The sequence below is a fragment of the Saccopteryx leptura genome, chromosome 8, assembly GCF_036850995.1.
Source record: "Saccopteryx leptura isolate mSacLep1 chromosome 8, mSacLep1_pri_phased_curated, whole genome shotgun sequence".
Lineage (NCBI taxonomy): Eukaryota > Metazoa > Chordata > Mammalia > Chiroptera > Emballonuridae > Saccopteryx > Saccopteryx leptura.
Genome location: NC_089510.1, coordinates 6,555,692 through 6,578,450, shown reverse-complemented (window position 1 = coordinate 6,578,450; position 22,759 = coordinate 6,555,692). Strand labels below are relative to the sequence as shown.

The window sequence follows — 22,759 nt, the reverse complement described above, 5'->3', positions numbered from 1 at the left end:
GCGTGGAAAGTTATTGACGCGGCTGTAACCGTCACCATCACCTATAAAAGAATCTCTGTGGGAGAAGGTCTGTGTTGGAGAGGACCAATTTATAAACCGAGCCTTGGACCCCAATTCTTCACCATCTGACGTCAGCTTCACCTTCAGTTTCCATCAATCCAGGCGGACAAATGCTTTATAGGCGAAAGGGTGTTCTGAACAGCGAGGGGGCATCCCTGGACATTTCAGTGAGGTATTCATTATTTTAATAAGTTCATCTCATGAGACACTCTGGACATGGCATTGAATACACTAGAGGCATATTTACATATATATATTTTTTAATGTGAGCAATGACCAAGATTTTCTACCTAGTAAGAGAACAAGTGTTCTCATGCTTGAGGGTGGAGGTGAGAGGGAGAGGCATTTTGGATGATGGAAAATGGCGGGAAGACTCGCAGGGAAACAGAAATGCCAGTCGAGTGTTCTGTGGGCGGTTATCCATCCAACATCCCACAGTCACTGAACACCTACTATGTGCCGGGGACAGGGGTGTCAAGTGAATAAAGCCACACAGTCCTTCTCCTTCATTCGAGTCTAGCTGGAGGCAGACATGCCTCCAAGACAGAATTCTCTCTGGTGCGTTGAATACTTCACCACAGAAGAGGCCTGTGAGACGTTCTGTGTTCGCCATTGACCCAACCCGGTGGCGGGGCGTGGGGGAGAAATCAGGGGTGCTTCCCGGAGAAGGCGGCCCTCAGACTCTGGAGGGTGTACGGCAAGCAGAGTGGTTAGACCATAGAGGCAACCAGCTGGCCAGCCCAGGTGGACTGGTGACTGTGTTCTCTCTTGAGCTGCTCTCGTCGACCTTCAGATACTGCACAGTCCTCTGGGCAGGGGCGTGAGGTCTGATGTGCCCTGGGAGCGAAGTGACATCAGTCACTGACTGGTGTGTAAGAAACAAGAAATACCCTTTTCTGGTCTGCACCGTTTGTGCATGTGTGTGGTGACTTACATTTTTTTTTTTAAATTAAATTTATTGGGATGATATTAATAAAATTATACAGCTTTTTAAAAATTTTATTTTTATAGTATCAGCCTGTGTCATGATTGGGCCTTTTCTCTCACCTTTTGGCCCCCTTCACCTATTTCGCTCACGGATTGGCTTCCCTAAGGGGCGGTTCTCAGGGAAGAGGGGGAAACGGACGTGGTGACTGGCAGCCGCGTAGGGTGATGGCGAGCGAGTAGGGAGGCGTGGGCGTCTCTTCTCTTTGAAGCCGGGGAAGGAGGGCTGCGGTTGTGACCAGCCGAAGGAGGCAGAGACGTGTCCTCCGGGGAACCACGGACGGACGTTGAGCCCTAGAAAGCAGCGACACTTCTGTGTCATCCCGTCTCCTCTCCCGGCATGGGACAGGGCAGGCAGGCAGGGAGGACGCTGACAAGGATCCCTCTTTCCCGAGTCTCGCCACAGCTTTCTCCCAGGCACGCTCTGGGGTCGCAAGGATCCTGTAGCACCCTTTTGTCTTGGAGGAAGGAAGATGGGGGATCTGGAGTCAAAGTGCTTGTAGTGGAATCTCCCTTTGCCGCTTACAAGTTGGTGCGGCTCTGGGCAGGTCCCCCCACTTCTCTGAACATGAGCCTCCTTCTCCTCATCTCTAAGAGATAAGATCAATGATTCCGTCGCACACAATTTGTGGTAGGCATTAAATGAGAGAACGTGAAACCACTGGGCATGTCTTTCAAATAGTGGGTAATAAAGCGGTTGCATTGGAATTGTTGCTGTTAGTTTTTGAATACAGGGCAAACGCTGACTCAGCCATGGATCAAAAAAGCATGAGAGATTTTATTTATTTTTTTTAAAAGGGGGTTTATTATTGATAAGCTCTTTCTCCTGCCATTAGAAGGCTAAAAATACCGAGTTGTTGTTCTTTTAAAGTATGAGTAAAAGATAATCCTCAGCAGCTGAATCAACTTGCCGTGAGTCAGGTGGGAATGGCCAGCGTGCTGCTGACACAAACTTGGCTCGTGGTGGCTGCCGCACGGTCACCTGCTTGCTTGTGTAGGAGTTACCTCGGATTCCTGGACAGTGTCTCTCGCTTTTCAAAACCAGCATAAGAAAAAAGATACATACTTTTAAAAAAAATTCTAAGTCTATTTGATGAGAATATTAATACCTTCTTGAGTTCTAGGCAAAGCCAAAACCAATCTAATTAAATTGTTCATTACCAGCTCCTTTTTAAATGAGTTTGCAATCTAAAGAAGAAAAAAACACACAAACCAACAGAAACAATACCGCATAGTCTCTGATGATAATAAAGAGGGGATTAAAAGACCAAGTCATTTTATTTTTGAATCATCTTCTATCCAAGTATCTCTCTCAAAGCCACCAAGCGTGGGTCAGTGTTTGTAAGTCGCTTGCTGATAGTACTGGACAGCGCCGTAAACGTCCCTTTCAAAAGTCGGTCTCTCGATTGCTCCGGTTTTACAGTTCAGAATTCAGGAAGCAGCTGCTTCTGCTCCTGTGGGCCCCACCCCCCACCCGGCAATGAACGAGGCATTCCTACTAGCTCCAATTTTGGCTCTCTCGTTCACTGCTAGGTGACCTTGAACCAGTCATGTACCTCCTCTAGATCTCCGTATCCCTAAGGAGCTGGTTAAAGAAGTCCCCCAGAGACCGACATTTTATCACCTTTCTTTATGAATAGGCACACGTCTTTGGCAGACAAAGGCAATTAATGGCTTGACAAGTAGAAATGACCTGATAAATCATAAAATTAAGCAATTATCTGTCTATGATCAATGTAAGTATTATTAATAACATTCCCTAATTAAATATAAGAACTCCTTTTATTAAAAACAAAATGAAAAGAGTTTTACTTTTTAATGAACATAAATGAACTTTACTTCAGATAATTATAGTGACGGTGTCCGCCTCCCCCCCCCCCCCACGCCCGGGGCCATTTCCTACATTAACTGTTTTCTCAAAGGAATAGACTCCCTGACACAGCATTTGGATAGCTGCTTGTGACCCTTCGTTAATAAGGTCAAGGTTACAGGTTTGGACCCTATCTAGATCAGCTGCTCTAAATCCATTTATAGCCAAGGACTGTGAGCCCCTTAGACGCCCCCTGTGCTGCTCACTGGCAATACCAGGTGAAAGAGTCAAGACAGATGTCTTTCTCATGGCTGCAAATCAAAATTAAAAGCATGCACTATAGTCAATCAAGATTATATCATCCCAGCCCTGGCCATTTGGCTCAGTGGTAGAGTATAGGCCCATGTGTAGAAATTCTGGGTTTGATTCCTGGTCAGGGCACACAGGAGAAGTGGCCATCTACTTCTCCAACCCCTCCTCTTTCTCTTTTTCCTCTATGTCTCTCTCCCTCTCCTCCCGCAGCCATGGCTCAAATGGTATGAGCAAGTTGACCTTGAGTGCTGAGGATGGCTCCATGGCCTTGCCTCTGGTGGTCAAATAGCTCGGTTGCTGAGCAACGGAGCAGTGCCCATATGGGCAGAACATTGCCCCCTAGGGGGCTTGCCAGGTGCATCCCGGTCAGGGCACATGTGGGAGTCAGTCTCTCTGCCTGTTTTTCTTTCACTTAAAAAAAAAGATTACATCATCCAACGAAAAAGTTGGCACAATGTGTTATTATTAAAATAACTCCTACAAAAATGAACCTACTCTCAGATTCTTTGTAGGGAAATACAACTTTTAAAAAACTTAGTTAAGGTGATTGTTTTCCAGATAAAAACATAAGACACGAAGGTAGAGAATTGTAAGGGAACCTTACAGTAACATTATTTAGAATACTATTTTGAAGTGCTATATTAAGTCAATGTTTTGAAGAGCTTTATAAATGGACTTTTGTCCTAAGAAAATGAATCCTATAAAGGTAATCTTTTTGATTTATTTATAGTTACATTTTTTTTTCCAAGCACAGTTTTGTACGTATTATACTGCTTTGCTTTTGTGTGTTGTACATTTAAATGCCGTAAAAACAGAAAGAGCAGACAGAGAATGCGCGGGCCCGGCATCCTGCTGATATGTCCGCTCTGTTACCCGCCACACAATCGGATGCACGCAACTTAATCTCTTACTTTGTTATCCTTCAAATATTAAAAAAAAAATATATATATATATATATTTAGAATGAGAATTCCAACGCCTGTTCTTACCTCTGTTTCACAGATTGTTAAAGAGGTCTTTGATATGCATAAAAGCACTTTGAAAAGATAACCTTTCTACAATGCAAGGATAAATAAAATGAATTTAGTAAGAGAAAACCCAGAACTTCCAAAGACTCATACATTTTTTTCACTCAAAAATTCAGAAATTAAAAAAAAAAAAAAAAGTGGGGTTTAACTGACATACAACCTGTCATTCGTGTCAGGAGGACAGCATAATGATCCGATAGTTGTGTATGTTATGAAACGACCACCACCCTAAGTCTAGCTAACATCCATCAGCATACGTAGTTAAGAGTATTTTCTTAGGGTGAAAACTTTAGGATCTTCTTTCTTAGCAATACTCAAATGTGCAATACCATACTCTTAACTAGAGCCATCCCGCTATACAGGACACCCCTGGACTCTCTCACTTTATAACTGAAAGTTCGTGCCTTTTGAATCCTTATTTCTTTTGATTTGCCCACTTTTTCCGTTACCCTCCTCCCCCCCTGCATCCCCTCTAGCGACCGCCAATCTCTTCTCTGTGTTTATGAACAGCAGACATATTTTCCTGATTGTAATCTAAGGCTTCTGTTTCACAGTGATGATGAGGCGGCTGATGAAGGCCGAAAGGAAGGTAAAATGGTAACAACTATCGAATAGCTGCTACATTTACCACTGACGACACCACATGTTTGGGGGCCCTCAGACTAACTCTGGCCAACAGATGTCTTTTCTTTGGTCCAGAGGTATTTACAGCTTTTGGAATTTTAATCCTCTGAATTCCCTGATCCCCACCATGCTGCGCTTTCCTGCTCAAGGAGGTCTGGAACTTCTCTAAGTAAAGTGGGGTAGGCGATGCTCGCCTCCGCGCACCCGTTAGGAGGAAGACCCACCTGGGAGCGGGAGGAGTCGCCTTGACTCAGGGGAGAGCCAGGCTGGAGCAGCAGAAGAGCGTGGCCACGGGAACCCAGAGGTCCGGACCAGGTGCAGACGTACCCCAGAGCTGTGGCGGGTTCGGCTCCAGACCCCGGCGACACAGCAAGTCTCACACTAAAACAGGCCGTCCTACCGCCGGTGGCGGCTCTTGCCTTCAGTCCGTAGAAGATAAGCCACACCTGTGAAGTCCGAGAAAACCAGCTGTGCCTGGGCACGACTGAGCTCTCGTGAGCAATGAGGTCCTCAGCTTTATCGCTTAACCGGTGACTCGTTTTCTTCGTCGGGAAATGATGGTAATGCTAATGAACTTCGTGATAATGACAAAGTAAAAAATGTATCAATATGTCCGTTCTGGCTCATCACCCTGTGGGGAAATGTCACATGAGGTCATGTGTGTGAAGATGTTACGAGATCCCATAGCTCTGAGACTTTTGCTGGGGCTATTAAATTCACACTACAGTGTGAATGGCTAATTTTCCAGCTGCCAGCCAACCTGGGTAGAAAGGGATTGGGAAACTGCATGTGGTGCTGGAAGTGGAAGGAATGAAAGGACCGGAAAGAGGTGGAGAGGCTCCGAGGGGAGGGGCTGACAGGCACTGCTGAGAAGCTACTTGGACTGGACCCTTTTGCCAGCTCTAATCATCCTCCTGAATGCCTATATAATTTTATTTTACTTTATTTATTCATTGAGAGGAGGGGAGGCAGAGAGACAGACTCCCACATGTGCCTCTGATCCACCCGGCAAGCCCGCTACAGAGTGATGCTCTGCCCATCTGGGGTGTTACTCTGTTGTTCAGCAGCTGAGCTATTCTAAGTGCCTGAGGTGGAGGCCATGGAGCCATCCTCAGCACCCGGGGCCAACTTGCTCCAATAGAGTCATGGCTGAAGGAGGAGAAGACAGAGAGAGATAGAGAGAGAGAGACACGAGAGGGGGACAGGAGAGAAGCAGATGGGTGTCTCTTCTGTGTGCCCTGACTGGGAATCGAAACTAGGACTGCCACTAACCAGGGCCAACGTTCTACCACTGAGCCAACTGGCCAGGGTCTGCCTATACAATTTAAAAAATTAAAATACAGTGGTACTGCACCACTGATTCTAATATAAAGTTTAGACCAGACTATCTCCTATTATTTAGCTCTCCGTTTCCTATGCGGAGCTCCTTTGTCTTCTAATTAAACAGCGATGCTAGGAGACGTGGCTGCTGGGCTAACGCAAGGCAGACAGCACTTGGCCGACTGAAAACTACAACGAGAAAGCGGTGACTGCCTGCTGCCTGTGCAAACTGCATCAGCAGTAAGTGACTTTCCAGATGTCACACATCTGATCTGAAATTAGAATATATCCCCAGTACTGGCGTGCAGTCTGAGCAAGAGGAAGAATACGCTCTTTCCAGGGGAGCTACATAAGAGAACGCACCACTTCTGCCTCTGATTGCTGTTGCTCCTCCAAATGCAAAGTAAAATGTAGCCCTTGGTTTGGGGAGCGGACACCGAGCCTTTTGGCACAGAGGCCCGGGCTGCGTCGTGAGGTGGCACGTTGTCAGACAGCAGCGACTCTGGAAAGATCAGGGGAATAATATTCTCTGCCACACCAAGATCGCCATCTCTCCTTGTTTCCATAGTTATTATTATTTTTTAATTTTTTTAAATTCATTTTAGAGAGGAGGGAGAAAGGGAGAGAGAGAGACAGAGAGGGAGAGAGAGAGAGGAGAGACAGAGAGAGAAGGTGGGGAGGAGCTGGAAGCATCAACTCCCATATGTGCCTTGACCAGGCAAGCCCAGGGTTTCGAACCGGTGACCTCAGCATTTCCAGGTCAATGCTTTATCCACTGCGCCACCACAGGTCAGGCCATAGTTATTATTAATTAATTGATTTAGCGAAGGAGAGAGACAGACAGACAGAACAGAGACAGAGAGACAGGAAGGGACAGAGATGGAAGCACCCACTCGAAGTTGCAGCATTTCAGTTGTTCATTGATTGCTTTCTCACAGGTGCCCTGACAGGGGCGCTCCAGCTGAGCCAGTGACCCCTTGCTCATGCCAGCGACCTTGGGTTCTAACCAGCGACCTTGAGTTTAAGCCAGCGACCTTTGGGCTCAAACCCCCGTAGTCTATGAACCCACGCTCAAGCTGGCGACCCCTCGCTCAAGCTGGCGACGCCTCACTCAAGCTGGTGACCCTGCGCTCAAGCCTTGGGGTTTTGAACCTGGGTCCTCAGCATCCCAGGTGGACGCTCTATCCACCGCGCCACCGCCTGGTCCGGCCGTCTCCTCTTTGTTTTTAACTTTGCTATAGCAATTTCTCCTTTCACACCTTCCCTCGCAGGGAGCGATTTCTGCCCTTATTACTCGCAACAAAACTGTTCAACTGGACGCTGGCTCCCGGAGCTTGCTGTGGCACCTAACAGATTAGGGCCTCACTTCCTCGTGAGGTTAGAGTCCTCCTAGTGCTGCTCCTGCAGAGGAGCTGGCCGTTCTCGGCCTGGGCCACGGACTCCCATCCGAAAGCAACAGTGCTTCGCCAGGCGCCCTCGCAGGAGGACATAGGACAGCCACGCTTTCACTTGGGCCAGCGGAAATTTCAAATGATGAGCTGGTGTGATAGAAATATCTAACACGCTCTTTTTTTTTATTTTTATTTTTAAGAACAAATATTTTTGGCTGAAGAAGGCTCAAGTTCTTGTGCAATTTCAAAATCTCTACCGCTCTTGGTTCCAGCTGGAAGCCACGGCTGTTTGCAACTTATTTTTTCTTGCCAGCTTGTCCTCCTTCTTAGGTAAAACGTACAAATAAGGAGGGTGAGTGTGCATTGTTCTTGTCAAGCCTCCTCGTGGAGAAAGAGTTGCGTAGAATTTCTTCACCCACAGAAAGCACCTTCAAAGTTGATGTCTGGGTCACCAGGAACTCATCAGATATGCGGGGGCTGCAGGGGCGAGGCCCTCTGTCTCAGACAGAGGAGACAGCATTCTCGAAACCGTGAGCAACGTCGGCGCGGGAAATGTCCGTTTGCCAATTCCAGCTACTTGTAACTTCCGCAGAAAGTGACAAGCGCGTGTTCAAGTCAGCTTGCTTATGTGCAGCTGTTTTCTCCTCTCCTGTGTGTCCGCGGGTATCTGACTCACGAGGACGACTTTGAGTCGTGGCTGAATAGGCCCATTAGTGACATGTGACACACTGAACGCTTGCCAGGTGCCCAGACTGGTGATCGTTGCTCTTCTCTTTATAAGAGCCCCATTGTTACGGACCGTGTCCCCAAGAACTCAAAGGCTGACGCCTTCATCCCTCGTGTGACTGGTTTTGGTAACCGGGCCTTTAAAGGGGTAATTAAGGGTAAATGATGAGGTCATAGGGTTGGAGCCTTTATCCAACATGATTGGCGTCGTTCTGAGAGGGGGACGGGCCCCAGGAACGTGCTGGCAGAGGAAACGCGGTGGGGACGCAGTGGGAGGGGCCGTCCGCAGAGTGAGGGGGAGGGGCCTCAGAGCCCGACCCCGCCCACCAGCACCCTGAGCTTGAACCTCTGCCTTCCCGGACTGTGGGGAAGCGCGTGTCTGTGACCCCAGCCACCAGGTCTCTGGAACTTCCTCACGGCAGCCCACCCAGACCAGTGCGAGGCCTGGCCTCAGAGACGGAGACGGGCTTGGAGAACAGGCCCTTACATTGTGGACATGCTCAAGTTTCAAGGCTCAGCGTCATTTCTTTCCTTTTTCTGGTTAGGTCATTTCTTCAGGTTATAGTTCAATGACTCGCAGTCCTCCGTCGAGGGTCATTTTGAAGGACATTTGGCAATGTCTGGAGACATTTCTGGTTCTCACAACGGGCGGTGGGGGGAGATGCCACCCGTGTCCGGTGGGCAGGAACGGGGGACACTGCTGATCGTCTCACAAAGCACAGGGCAGGGCCCTCCAACAAAGAATTGTCGAGTCTAACATGTCCGTGCCTCTGCTGTTGAGAACCTTGTTCTAGTTCCTACTTTCTTTTTTTTTCCAATTCTGGATCATCGGTCGTTCTCAGCTTTTACAGACTAAGCTAACGGATACTCTTACTTTATTGGGGATGTTTGTGGGCATGTATTACATTCATATCTTCCCAGGGAAACTGTAGTTCCCTCGAATGACAAAACCCCGTCAAACCTTCCTGGGTCATGTTGAGCACTTAGCTGGAGTTCTGAAACGGTGAGTTCACTAAACACCTGTTGTGTTAGGTCATTCCAGAGACTAGCCACTCTGACTAGTTCCCAGAATGCAAGGATCTCACACAAGTGCACTGGAAGAGGGCATGTGGGCTTACAAGGTCTTCAGAGGATTCAATGGCTCTAACAGTGGGTCCCCAAGATTCCCTTGATGGGAGGAAGCCACCACATGTGAAGTCAGACCCTGCCCTCTGGTGGTACCACCCCCACAGGCTGCCTGCTGGGAGTCTGACCCAGGGCCAAAGGGAGTTAAAGTGCAGTTAGGGCCTGGACCGACTTCGCAATGTCTGAAGGTAAGTCCAACTCTGCATTCACATTAGGCCTTTGTCACCCTCTGTGGAACAACACATTAAATGGCGCCTGTCACCACGGCTCTGGTTAGAACTGAATCACGTGGACAAGGGCAGTGGTGGGATTCAAATAATTTAACAGCCGGTTTTCTGCTCGAATGACCATATTAAGTATTAAAAAAAACCTACAATATGCTGGAAGGTAGTTTATTATTTCAGTCATTTAATACTTAAGTAAGAATAAAAGAGGTACATAAAACTAGATGATAAGGAAGAGTTTTAAAATATGAATGAATAATATATTAACTAATATCTGACAAAAAACAATAACACTGTTCTTTATGATATTTCCATGTTGCTGCTTGACTGGCGTCCTCACTGGCAATTTTTCTCACCTGTGGGCGGAATGAACATGACTACGGGTGCTTAGAACACGCTGTTGCTCAGATGAACGTATAAAAAGAGTAAGGAATGTCAAATTTGTGATTTCCACATTGGGCGCCTACCTTAGAGAGAACCCTGATGACAAATGCCATTTTAACAGCTGGTCCGTCAAACTCAACAAAAAGTTAGGTACCTAACTGGTGCGAACCAACTGAATCCCGCCACTGGAGAAGGGAGAGAAAGAGGATAAAGATGTCTGGTTACAAATGGTACTTCTGCAAGTTTGGTAAAAAGAGTTTTGGTTACTTGGATCGAGTCTCTGTTCCTTCCCTCCTCTACCCAACGGCTTTACTGATCCACAAAGACATTATTATTTATTTCTTTGTAGCCAGAGAAGAATGTATCTGGAAAGAGGTCTCTAAAGGAGCAACGCTGACAGAGTTCTGTTCTATGACCTAAATTTTAGCTTTTTGAATATATTGTGATATTTTCCCGACAATGTTCTTACCAGCTCTAGAAGAAAAGCCCTCTGTTTGAAATAGCAGCTCAAGCTGAGGAAACGCTCCTCCCTCCTTTCCCGGTTGAGAACTCCCTCCTCGTATGAGGACCACACCCCTGAACTGCTGAGCCCAGACTGCAGCCTCTTCCGCGCATGAACGCCAAATGGGTAACATTTTAGTGCAGCACTGAAGGTGTGATAGGCAACTCTATGGGAGACAAACAAGGGCATCGAGAAGGTCTTCTCATTGAGGACATCAGAGCTTTCAAAAGATTGCAGGCAGCCTTTCCTGGAGAATTGGGGTGAAAGAGAAAGACTGGAAAAAAGCCCATCAAATGCAAAAGTAAGCCATCAGATGGAACCACTCGGATCCAAGAGTGAAGACACGGCGAATGCTGATGTCAAACCTCCACACAGAAAACAAAGAGCAATGAGCAAGAAAGCAACATAATCTAAGAATTCAAAGGGTAGGAATCAGTGGATCGCGGGATTTATGCAGGGGGGGATGACTTAGAACAAACACTAGTCTAGAACTTGGGGTGGAGGATCGCAAGATTTATGGGGGGGATGACTTAGAACAAGCACTAGTCTAGAACTTGGGGTGGAGGATCACGGGATTTATGCAAGGGAGTGACTTAGAACAAACACTAGTCTAGAACTCGGGTCGAGAACTTGGGGCAGAGGACTTGGGCTTTTTCTTTGTCTCTCTAGAAATTGAGACCTCCGGCAAATCATTAAACCTTTCTTGAACTCTGATTGGACAAACAGGAAATGAAACTCCACAGCCTCCACCTTGCCCTTGGAAGAGTGTTGTAAAATGATGTTTACAATTGTTTCCTTAAAAGATAGTCTATTGTACCCATTCCATACGAATAAGACCAGATATAATAAAACAAGTTGAATTCATAGTTGAAGTGGAAGGCTAATCGCTATGTCAAGAAGTATATATGATATTTAGCCCTGATCATAGAGATCAGTCCAGACGCTGGCTGCAGCTCTAATTCCTCTTGTAACTGGCTAAGTTACTCATCCTCTCTGAGCATGAGTCTTCCCCATCTCTAATATGGGTTAGAGACGTTAGTGTTAACAGGAGGGCTAAATGAAACATGGGGGGAAACGACTGCCAGATATTAAGCATCGATAAATGTAATATTTAGTATTACAAGTATCTACTTGTAGACACACACACACACACACACACTCAATAAATAGTCATATGTCCTCATACAAGTACTAAGTCAATTACCCCATAATTTTTGCTTTGTGTATGTGTTATTGTCACATTAGTACACCTGGCCAAGAAACAGACTGGAACGATGTTAACAGCCCCATCAGGAAGGTGCTATTCAAGTAAGTCTCTTCCTTGAATTAGCTGAGCTAACATGTGGTACTGGTTGTTCTTTAATATGATTTCATGAGATTCACTTTGTAATAATTATATAACACTAGACTTTCTGGTAATAACATTTTTGGTATTACTTTATTGCTATAAAAGAAAATGACAGAAAAACAAATTAGGCTAAATATTTTGTACTCAGGACAGAGCAGGCAGATTTGTGTCGTCCATTAGAACTTTGTGAGATTCACATAACATGCTAATAATTTTGAGTATCATGAGATGAAGAGGTTCCAATTCAGAGAAAACATGGCCATAAATCAGTCTGTTTCAGTAGGCAGAGTACACATGTCAATGATCATGTAAAGGTATTCTCCAGATAAATTACGTGGTTTCTTTATGTTACACAAACAAATTGTAGCGTTCTCTTCGCATAAAAAGTCATTCTGCAACTATGGGCTTTCAATTCAGGGTTGGAGAATAGCTTTATCTCCATGTGGATCAGGAAGACACAGAAATTTCTGCTTATAGAAGGAAATATATAGGTTAAATTTATTGCTTTTCTTCCACAAAATATGGGAATATAGACGCACGCCCTTTTCCCTGTAAACATACACAATTACTGTATTGCAAATGGTATGTTGGTTGCAGGTTATCCCAGCAAAGTCTATTTTAACCTATAATGTAGTTGAACTATTATTCTCTCTAGTATTTTGCTTTTATTGAAACAACTTATGTCAGAGATTCATAGCACAGCATTGCTGGAATGGCCCCTAGAAATTACATGCTCCAGGGTTCCCACACTCAAAGACTCGTACGGGCTGAGGGTGCCTGAGATGGGAGAAACAGGCATGGTGGTGATGGGACAGCCAACTGTGGCAATTATGATCAGGGGAGATACAGGCTGATTTCTTAAAAAAATCAGCTGAAAATTTCAAATTATATGTGAAATTGCTTATGTTGAAATGTTTCCAACTCATGCAGGTGAAAAAGAAAGCAACATTGCATTGAAGCAAACAGAACTTACTTCCACAGACCAAATCTGGTCCAAGGGGCTACAAGCTGACAACTTAGGATGTAGGCCAACCACCTGCCGTATTTCTCCATGAATAAGACCCACCCTTTTGTGAAAATTTTGGGGTCTAAAAACTGGGTGCATCTTATACAGAGGTTGTAGATTGTTTTACTTGCATTTCCCACTTTTTCACACTTGTTTTTGTGCTCATTATTGAAGACAGTGATTCGTCATCAGATACAGATGAGGAGAAGCTCATGGATGGGAGTTTTTGACAGGGATGAGGAGTTGTATGTAATTTGAGGATGAATAAAACGTGAGTTCAATAACTTTATGTAATACATTTTTTTTTCAAAATTCGGGCCCCCAAATTAAGGTGCATCTTATACACGGGAGCGTCTTATACCTGGGGAAATACAGTATTTTTTTTAACAATGGAGAAAAGAGGCTCTAAGCTCCGGCCAGTTGCTACAGACCGGTGCTGCAATGCTCTTACACTACCCTGAGCACCTGGAGTGTATCTCGGTTAGACGTCCCTCCTTGTTTGAATGACAAGCCATGAGGAGGAGTCGGAGGCGGTGGGAGAAGAGCAGTGGGGTGGGATGAGGCTGTTACCCACCCTGCTCTCCTACAGCTGGGCTGCCCCCCCGGGGGGGTGCATGAGTCCGGTGGAGCGCAGGGTCTGAGAACCAGGTGGCACCTGGAACGCCACCTCTCTGCTTCCTGGTTCCGCCAGCGATTATTATTTTTCTCTTTTCACTTCCTCGTTTGTTAAAGAGACCACTATGCCTCTCAGAACTGTCATTGTATTTCACCAAAGTAATATTTCCACCCGAGTGAACATAGCCCAGAATCTGTGATATTGGGGTATTCTTGCATCTTATTTAAAATTTTATTTAAAAAAATAAATATCATCTAGTGCCCAAAGAATTTCTAAAGTGAGAAGGACTGAGGCCACACTGACCCCAGGGTTCTTTCTGGTCATATAACAATAAGTTTGAAGTTAACTTTTAATATGTTTAGTAATTGCTAAAAGATACTTAGTTTTGAAAGCTTCACTATCAGGTACCGTGTTTCTAAAGCGAACTGTGATGCTCTACGCATGAAATTATCTGTGCATTTGTGCCACAGGGCTCTATCTGTGTTTTTATATCAATATATATATTTTAAATTCATTCACTGCAGTTTTAGGAACACATGAAGGAAATAGCTAGCCTGGTGCAGGGGATAAAGCATCGACCTGGAACGCTGAGGCTGCCGGTTCAAGACCCTCAGCTCGCCCGGTCAAGACACATGTGAGAAGCAACTGTGAGCTGATGCCTCTCGCTCCTCCCCCTTCTCTCTCTGTCTCTTTCAAAGTCAATAAATAAAATCTTTAAAAAAAGAAACAAGGAGACGATATCTGCTATTGATTAGGGGAATACACTGATGGAGGGAGTCTGACAGGATTAATTCTGGATGAATATGGAATGTTTCTGATGAAGAGTAACACTTGGATTCTAGCCTAAGAAAACTTCCTGGACAAGTGAGTGGACGTCTCAGCTTTTCTGGAAAAGCAGTTTAATTCTCATGAGTATACTGTGAATTCTGTAAAAAGAGAAAAAAACAACATGTACATTTCGGCTCACTGCTTGTTTGGCTGGAAGAACACAGCCCCTGATTTTATCTCAGGACCTGGAGGGGGAGGGGGGAGCTGTGAAAGTGCTAACTGCCCTTTTGAGTTTTATATAAAGAGATACAATTTTATGCCTTTTCAAATTATAGCAGTTCCTCTTTATCCACGGTTTCACTTTCTGTGGTTTCCATCACCTCTGAAAATACTACATTCCTTCAACTACTGACCTTGTCTGCTCCTGCCATTCAACCACGGACATCACCGTGGCTCGATGGTGACCCAGGATCGCCTGAAGGTCAACAGCAGCCTGACTCTACGTCCCGACGCCCACGGCCTTGACCTGACCTCATCTCCTTGGGGACAGGCTGTATCATCTCACGTCCTCACAAGAAGAGTGGGCCCTGGCCGGTTGGCTCAGTGGTAGAGCGTCGGCCTGGCGTGCGGGGGACCCGGGTTCGATTCCCTGCCAGGGCACAGGGCACATAGGAGAAGCGCCCATTTGCTTTTCCACTCCTCCCCCTCTCCTTCCTCTCTGTCTCTCTCTTCCCCTCCCGCAGCCAAGGCTCCATTGGAGCAAAGATGGCCTGGGCGCTGGGGATGGCTCCTTGGCCTCTGCCCCAGGCGCTAGAGTGGCTCTGGTCGCGGCAGAGCGACGCCCCGGAGGGGCAGAGCATCGCCCCCTGGTGGGCGTGCCGGGTGGATCCCGGTCGGGCGCATGCGGGAGTCTGTCTGACTGCCTCCCCGTTTCCAGCTTCGGAAAAGTAAAAAAAACCAAACAAACAAAAAAAAGAAGAGTGAGCGCAGCACAGCACAGCAAGGTGCTTTGGAAGACAGGCACCACATCCACACCACTGCTGTCGCTGTTTTCTACTTGATGACCAGTTCTTGTTCCTCACTTTCTGCGTCTAGTTCATACATGGAACTTCACCATCTGTACGTGCAGGAAACCCAGTCTGTGCCGGATTCGGTACTCCCTGTTCCCGGCATCTGCATCGGGGGTCTCGGAACGTGTCTCCTGCTGCTGCTAAGAGGCTGCCGCAGGGAGTTTCCACGGTGAGGCATAACACGCAAAGCCGGAAAATGGTGACCTGGTCACATCCACTTTCTTGTCGCTCAGAAAGTGCCACGTGGAGGACTCTGGCGGCTCCTCTCCCCGCGGTCTCCGCGTGGAGGACTCTGGCGGCTCCTCTCCCCGCGGTCTCCGCGTGGAGGACTCTGGCGGCTCCTCTCCCCGCGGTCTCCGCAGTCTCTGCGTGGGGGACCCTGGCGGCTCCTCTCCCCGCGGTCTCCGCGTGGGGGACCCTGGCGGCTCCTCCCCCCGCGGTCTCCGCGTGGGGGACCCTGGCGGCTCCTCTCCCCGCGGTCTCCGCAGTCTCTGCGTGGGGGACCCTGGCGGCTCCTCCCCCCGCGGTCTCCGCGTGGGGGACCCTGGCGGCTCCTCCCCCCGCGGTCTCCGCGTGGGGGACCCTGGCGGCTCCTCCCCCCGCGGTCTCCGCGTGGGGGACCCTGGCGGCTCCTCCCCCCGCGGTCTCCGCGTGGGGGACCCTGGCGGCTCCTCCCCCCGCGGTCTCCCCGTGGGGGACCCTGGCGGCTCCTCTCCCCGCGGTCTCCGCGTGGGGGACCCTGGCGGCTCCTCTCCCCACGGTCTCCACGTGGAGAACCCTGGCGGCTCCTCCCCCCCCGCAGTCTCCGCATGGGGGACTCTGGCGGCTCCTTTCCCCGTGGTCTCCACGTGGAGGACCCTGGCAGCTCCTTTCCCCGCGGTCTCCATGCCGGAGGGCAGAAGTGTCGGTCCCTGGCAGGTGACGGAATTGGCTCAAGGAGCCCGAGACAGGCCAGGGCGCTGGATCCAGGTGAGATGGCCACAGCCCAGGTGATGGCCCGAGGACTCTGCTGTCACCCCCTCACTCACCTGGGACTTCTGGAGTTTAGCAGGTGTCACGTATGAGGCTGCTGGGAGGAAACACGACATCCGGGGAGGAATACTGCGGAGTCAGTGGAAGGAACAGGGTCTTGGCACCCTGATTTCAGTTTTCACGTCGGACACTGTAGTTTTCATCTCTAGAAATTTAATTTGTCTCTCTCTCTCTCTCTTTTTTTTATCTCTTCCATGTCTACTTAACATGTCCAAACTTTCCTCCAGTTTCTTGAACACACAGAATACAGTTATAACTACCACTGGTGTCCTAATTGTCTTATCTGTATCATTACTGGGTCTGTTTCCATTCATTGTTTTTTTTTTTTTTTCTATATGGACTGTACTGTCCTGGCTTTCTATACGCCCTGTAATTTTTGAGTGGATGCTCAACACTGTGAGTTCTGCCTCGTGTGGTATTGGATGTATTTTGTAATCCTGTCACAATCGCCCAGCTTTGTTCTGGGAAGCAGGCAATCCCTCCAGACCTGTCTCTCAGGCTTTGCTGGGTGGGACGGGAGCCGCCTTCGCTCCAGGGCTGCTGTTTTCCCGTTGCCGAGACAACCCCCCCTCCCCAGTGTGCGGTCGGATGCCTCAAGAACCATGAAGTTTCTGCATCCTGGCTGGTGGGAACAGGAACTGCTTCATGTCTCTGGAGACACCACAACACCAGGGGTCCCTCTGCAGCTCTCTGCGCTCTTTCTCTGTAAAGCTCTCTGCTCTCTGGGATTCTTCCCCGGGGATGCTGGCTCCTTGGCTCTGGGGACACCCAGCTCCATCTTCTCAGCCCAGGGAGATGCTGGAGCTCCTTCCGGATTCTCCTTCCCCGGGCCGTGCGGGACACGCCCCGCAGGCAGCGACCTGGGGTAAGCACGGGGCTCTCTTCATCTCCTCCCCTGCCCTGAGAGTCACGGTCCTTTGTTGTCTGATGTCCACTGTCTTGAAAACCATTGTTTCGGCCCTGGCCGGTTGGCTCAGCAGTAGAGCGTCGGCCTGGTGTGCGGGGGACCCGGGTTCAATTCCCGGCCAGGGCACATAGGAGAAGCGCCCATCTGCTTCTCCACCCCCCCCTCCTTCCTCTCTGTCTCTCTCTTCCCCTCCCGCAGCCAAGGCTCCATTGGAGCAAAGTTGGCCCGGGCGCTGGGGATGGCTCCTTGGCCTCTGCCTCAGGCGCTAGAGTGGCTCTGGTCGCGGCAGAGCAACGCCCCGGAGGGGCAGAGCATCGCCCCCTGGTGGGCAGAGCGTCGCCCCTGGTGGGCGTGCCGGGTGGATCCCGGTTGGGCGCATGCGGGAGTCTGACTGTCTCTCCCCGTTTCCAGCTTCAGAAAAATACAAAAAAAAAAAAAAAAAAAAGAAAAGAAAACCATTGTTTCAGGTTCCCCCTTACCACTGCTCATATATCCACTTATCTCCATTCTTTTTATAGTTATTATTTTAGGTAAGGAGGTAAAAAATCCCTGTTACTCCATCCTGGCTGGCCAGAAGCAGAAGTCTCTGGGTTTGATGCCTGACCCCCCCAACACACACACACACTTTGCATGCTATTTGATTTTGGAAGAATTACTCAGCCTCATCCTCTTCTTCACCCATTTATGAAATGGGGTTGTTAATATAACAATTAGTCAATGGAATCGTCCAGGGGAGAGGATGTCATAGTCTATAAGATCAGGCCAAGGAGTGTTTGTACACTGAGAGTGGATTTAAATGAACACGCAAAGCCGGAGGGAGTGACTCTCTCTCCCCAGCAAGAATCACCTGAGCCCCTTTTCTCCTGCCCAAACAGCCCACTTGTTTCTCAGTCCTTGCCCTGATCCCAACTGATGACCCTGCCCCTCACCTTGGCAACCTGCTGGTCAAGAGACGGCAGGTCAAAAGGCACCCAGTCTTTTCCCAGAACCCCTGGGGCACAAACCGCGTTTACCTGAAACATTTTGCCAAATCAATACCACCACACAACTGAAGTACCACCAAACAGAGTCATGTGATTTGCAGCTAAAAAAAAAAAAATCAATTTTTTACCCCCATTTAACCTTTTTTAAAATTATTTTTTGTATTTTTCTGAAGTGAGAAGTGGAGAGGCAGAGAGACAGACTCCCGCATGCGCCCGACCAGGATCCACCCGGCAAGCCCACCAGGGGGCGATGCTCTGCCCATCTAGGGCATTGCTCTGCTGCAACTGGAGCCATTCTAGCACCTGAGGTGGAGGCCACAGAGCCATCCTCAGCACCTGGGCCAACTTTGCTCCAATGGAGCCTTGGCTGTGGGAGGGGAAGAAAGAGAGAGAGAGAGAGAAAGGAGAAAGAGAAGGGTGGAGAAGCAGATGGGTGCTTCTCCTGTGTGCCCTGACCAGGAATCAAACCCGGGACTTCCACACGCTGGGCCGACGCTCTATTGCTGAGCAAGCTGGCCAGGGCCTATATATTATTTAAAATAGAAAGTCTTACCAAATTCCTGTGAAGCAGACTGCATAGAACCACTAAGTGAGAACATCTGCCCATCATTATAAATGTATGGAACACATTCGCTTATAACCAGTACATTAACATTTGAAAGTAGGGGTTTTGTTTTGAAAAGGAAAGGTATATATCTTCTGACATATTAACATTCTAAACTAAAGTAGTAACCAGACTGAGAAAATAATAAAGTTGTATGGCTTTTTTTATTGCGTGTTTTTTTTAGGCCAAACCAGTATGTGGCAGCTGGATTAATTACTCTCATACTACATAGTGAATTATTTCATCTAAGTTGTGTCTGAGCCAAACCTGTAAAATTACTGTTTGTGCCGGGCAATGATGATAATTTATGCACTCCCTCCATGCTGTGGCTTGTTAATATATTATTTTTAACCTGAAACTAGACATTAAAAGTTTGTAAGAGGCTTTTAAAGCTACCTTGTGACATAAGTTCTAAAATTATGTATTTCAGAATTAAGTTGGCAACATGTTACGATAGGAAGTTATTTAGATGATGCAATTATAATAGATTTTGTCTGAAAACTATATTTTCCCACGTTTTACCCTGATCTGCTGATTCTTACGGTTTCAGCTAGTGCTTTTCATTCTGCCCGACTTTACAGAGTAGATCAGGGGTCCCCAAACTTTTTACACAGGGGGCCAGTTCACTGTCCCTCAGACCGTTGGAGGGCCGGACTATAAAAAAAAACTATGAACAAATCCCTATGCACACTGCACATATCTTATTTTAAAGTTAAAAAAAAAACACACAAAACAGGAACAAATACAATATTTAAAATAAAGAACAAGTAAATTTAAATCAACAAGCTGACCAGTATTTCAATGGGAACTATGGGCCTGCTTTTGGCTAATGAGATGGTCAATATCCAGTTCCATATTTGTCACTGCTAGCCGTAACAAGTGATATATGCTCCTCTCACTGACCACCAATGAAAGAGGTGCCCCTTCCGGAAGTGCAGCGGGGGCCGGATAAATGGCCTTAGGGGGGCACATGTGGCCCGCGGGCTGTAGTTTGGGGACCCCTGGAGTAGATGTTTCTTTGGGCCCTTTGTAGGTTTTCAACATGCACAAAACCTGACCTTAGATGCTCTCCCGGTATCACTCATGGGACGTTTAACTGTGGTTGCCAGTGCCTGATGACCTCACCTGCTGAGAGAGATGCTCACGACCACTGTGAACTCACCGATCCAAACAGATGACAATAAGTCCATGTTCAAAACAGCCTGACCAGGCGGTGGCGCAGTGGATAGAATGTTGGACTGGGATGCGGAGGACCCAGGTTCAAAACACTGAGGCTTGAGCATGGGCTCACCAGCTTGAGTGAGGGGTTGATGGCATGAATGTGCGATCAGAGACATGACCCCAAGGTCGCTGGCTTGAGCAAAAAGGGTCACTTGCTCTGCTGTAGCCCCTTGGTCAAGGCACATATGAGAAAGCAGTCAATGAACAACTGAGGTGCTGCAATAAAGAATTGATGCGGCCTGACCTGTGGTGGCACAGTGGATAAAGCATCAACCTGGAAACACTGAGGTTGCTGGTTCAAAACCCTGGGCTTGCCTGGTCAAGGCACATATGGGAGTTGATGCTTCCTGCTCCTCCCCCCTTCTCTCTTTCTCTCTCCTCTCTCTATAATGAATAAATAAAGTCTTTAAAAAAAAAAAAAAAAAAAAAAAGAATTGATGCTTCTCATCTCTCTTCCTTCCTGCCTGTCTGTCCCTATCTGTCCCTCTCTCTCCCTCTCTCTCTCTCTCTTGCTAAAAACAAACAAGACAAACAAAATCATCATAGCAACTTTCCATAACTTGAATAAAAGGTCCCAGGCAAGTGAAAAAGAACTTTAAACATCTTAACAAATTAAAAAACTCAATGTTAAGAGATGCCATGAAAGTAAAAACAAGAACAAAACAGGTGACTAGGAAAAACAAAAAGCATGATTTAAAAAAGGAACGGATGTTGGAGTCTCCTCCCTACGCCCGCTGTGGGGCTGATCAGCAAGGCGGTGTCTGGCCCCACCCCCACCACTGCCTGAGTCCGAACCCGCATTTCAGCAAGACACGCCGGTGGTCTGCGTACCCACTTGAGCTGGGGCGCTGGCGATGCTTTAGTGGAGAGAGGGACATTGAGGAATCACTCTGGCTTGCACAGGGATCCCCGAGTCTGTCCCTCATGTGGGCTAGAGAGACACCCCTCCCCCACCTGCTGAGCCCACTCCAGCGGAGTGGGGCTGTCCAGGTAGAGACCTGGGGTCAGGGCAGCCAGGCCGTGGTGGGTGGCCGTGGGAGAGCCCCTGGAGCACGTGGAAGGAAGCGTCCCAGTGAGGCCAGCTGTGAACCGTGGAAAACAAAATCTATTTCCCATAACAGAAACAGCTGTGGCTCCACTCACACAATAAACGAATGTCACGTTCACCTTCTAGAGGGGACGCAACACAGGTGCAGATTTCTTGCTGGGATCTGGGTGGGAATATCCTGCCTAAAAAATCCAGGGGCATTAAAAAGAATGGGAAGCCCACCCTTCCTTGAGGCTCGCCCCTACCTTTTTTGTTTGTTTGTTTGTATGAAACCTGAATTCTGCCATGTCATCTAAACTAAGAACTGTTTCTTTTGTTGTTGTTGTTGCGGTTCTTAAAACACAGGCACTGGCCTGGCCATTTCCTTTCCTTGCAGCGGCTTTCAAACTGTCCGACCACTAGAGGTCTCTGTTACCCACTTTAAAACATCAGACCCAACTGGCTGCGAGTTTCCGCTGCTCTCAGTTTCAACACCTATTTCTATGTTTTAAGATTTAAAATCTCTTAAAGACACAACACCCAGAATAAAAACCACAACAATTTAGGAGACGAAGGGAGAAAAACGAAGAGGAACCCTTCCATCCGCGGAAGGAGACCGCGCTGGGACCACTCCTGCCGGACAGCCGCCGGGCGTGGCTTCACGGAACCCTGAGACTCAGATCTCTGTGGCCGGTCAGTCACCATCAGAGGAACAAAATGCATTTGCTGCAAAATAGTTTCCTGCCGCGTCGTTTAAGACCTCCGTGTTTTAACTTAAAATGTTAAAGCATGTCTTTTCCTACTGCGAACAAAACGGTCCAGTCATTTAATTAATTCTCGGTTTCGTTCATTGAAAGCACCCATTTTACAACTTTTATGAGTGATTTTAAATAAAGATTTTTTTTTTCTTTTATCGGTTATCCAAGGCTCCATGAAAAAAATGTTCTCTCGGGCTTACTTTGTAATTACTGGAATTTTATAAACCCATGCGTGGGCCTGGGCATGCCTGGTTAAAACTATGACAGTAATGATGGTTGCTGGTGGTACCCCTCCGAACCTGGGCCTCCCACGGTTCCCCTGTGTTCCGTGTTCAGCCCGGGGGGGCCTCACTAGAGTAGCCCATTTGGGTTGGCCCTCTGCTAGCGGCCGTGCAGGCTGGGAACCCTCCAGAAATCTAAACACGGGTTGTCCCGTTTCCAGGACACCCGATTAATACTGATGGAATCTTTCTCTTCATAGCTCTGTGGAGCGGGACTCCTAACACACTGCGCACATAAACTCACGTATTTAAAGGCAATGGTTGAAAATATTACAGACGTAAAAGCTGTGATTTACTGAGTATTGTACCAGGGGACTGGGATTCTGACGCTGGATTTTCATAGATTCTAAAGACCCCTGCATTTAGAGTAAATGGCTACATTTGTTGCCAGGCAAGGTCTGAGCGAAGGGGCCCAGCTCCCTCCTTTTAAAAGGCGTGATGGCAGAATGTTCCTGGCCCCAAGGCCGCGCGTCGGAAACATAAGCGGCCCTGGGGTAGCTTCTCTCTCGCTCTGTCACTTTATTGGACCACAGCAATTTCCAAGCGCTATTTAGCAGATCAGCTGGGTCCATTTCAAAAGCTAATATTTAACAGAGGAGAAAACAACCCACCCTCAATCTGTTTAAAGAAGTGTTCTTGACGTATTCA

At 47.7% G+C, this 22,759-nt stretch overlaps 1 protein-coding gene across 3 annotated transcripts in view; it reads right to left on the bottom strand.

Annotated features, from left to right (window-relative positions):
• AGTR1 (angiotensin II receptor type 1) overlaps positions 1-22,759 on the bottom strand; it is a 53,200-nt gene that overhangs the window by 5,973 nt on the left and 24,468 nt on the right. The window contains exon 3 of one of the 3 annotated variants that reach the window (XR_010746798.1): positions 1,082-1,502. The exons of the other annotated variants lie outside the window; for them this stretch is intronic. The gene's annotated coding sequence lies outside the window, so the exon portion shown is untranslated. Of the gene's footprint in view, positions 1-1,081; positions 1,503-22,759 lie in introns of those variants that run through there. 3 annotated transcript variants of the gene reach the window in all.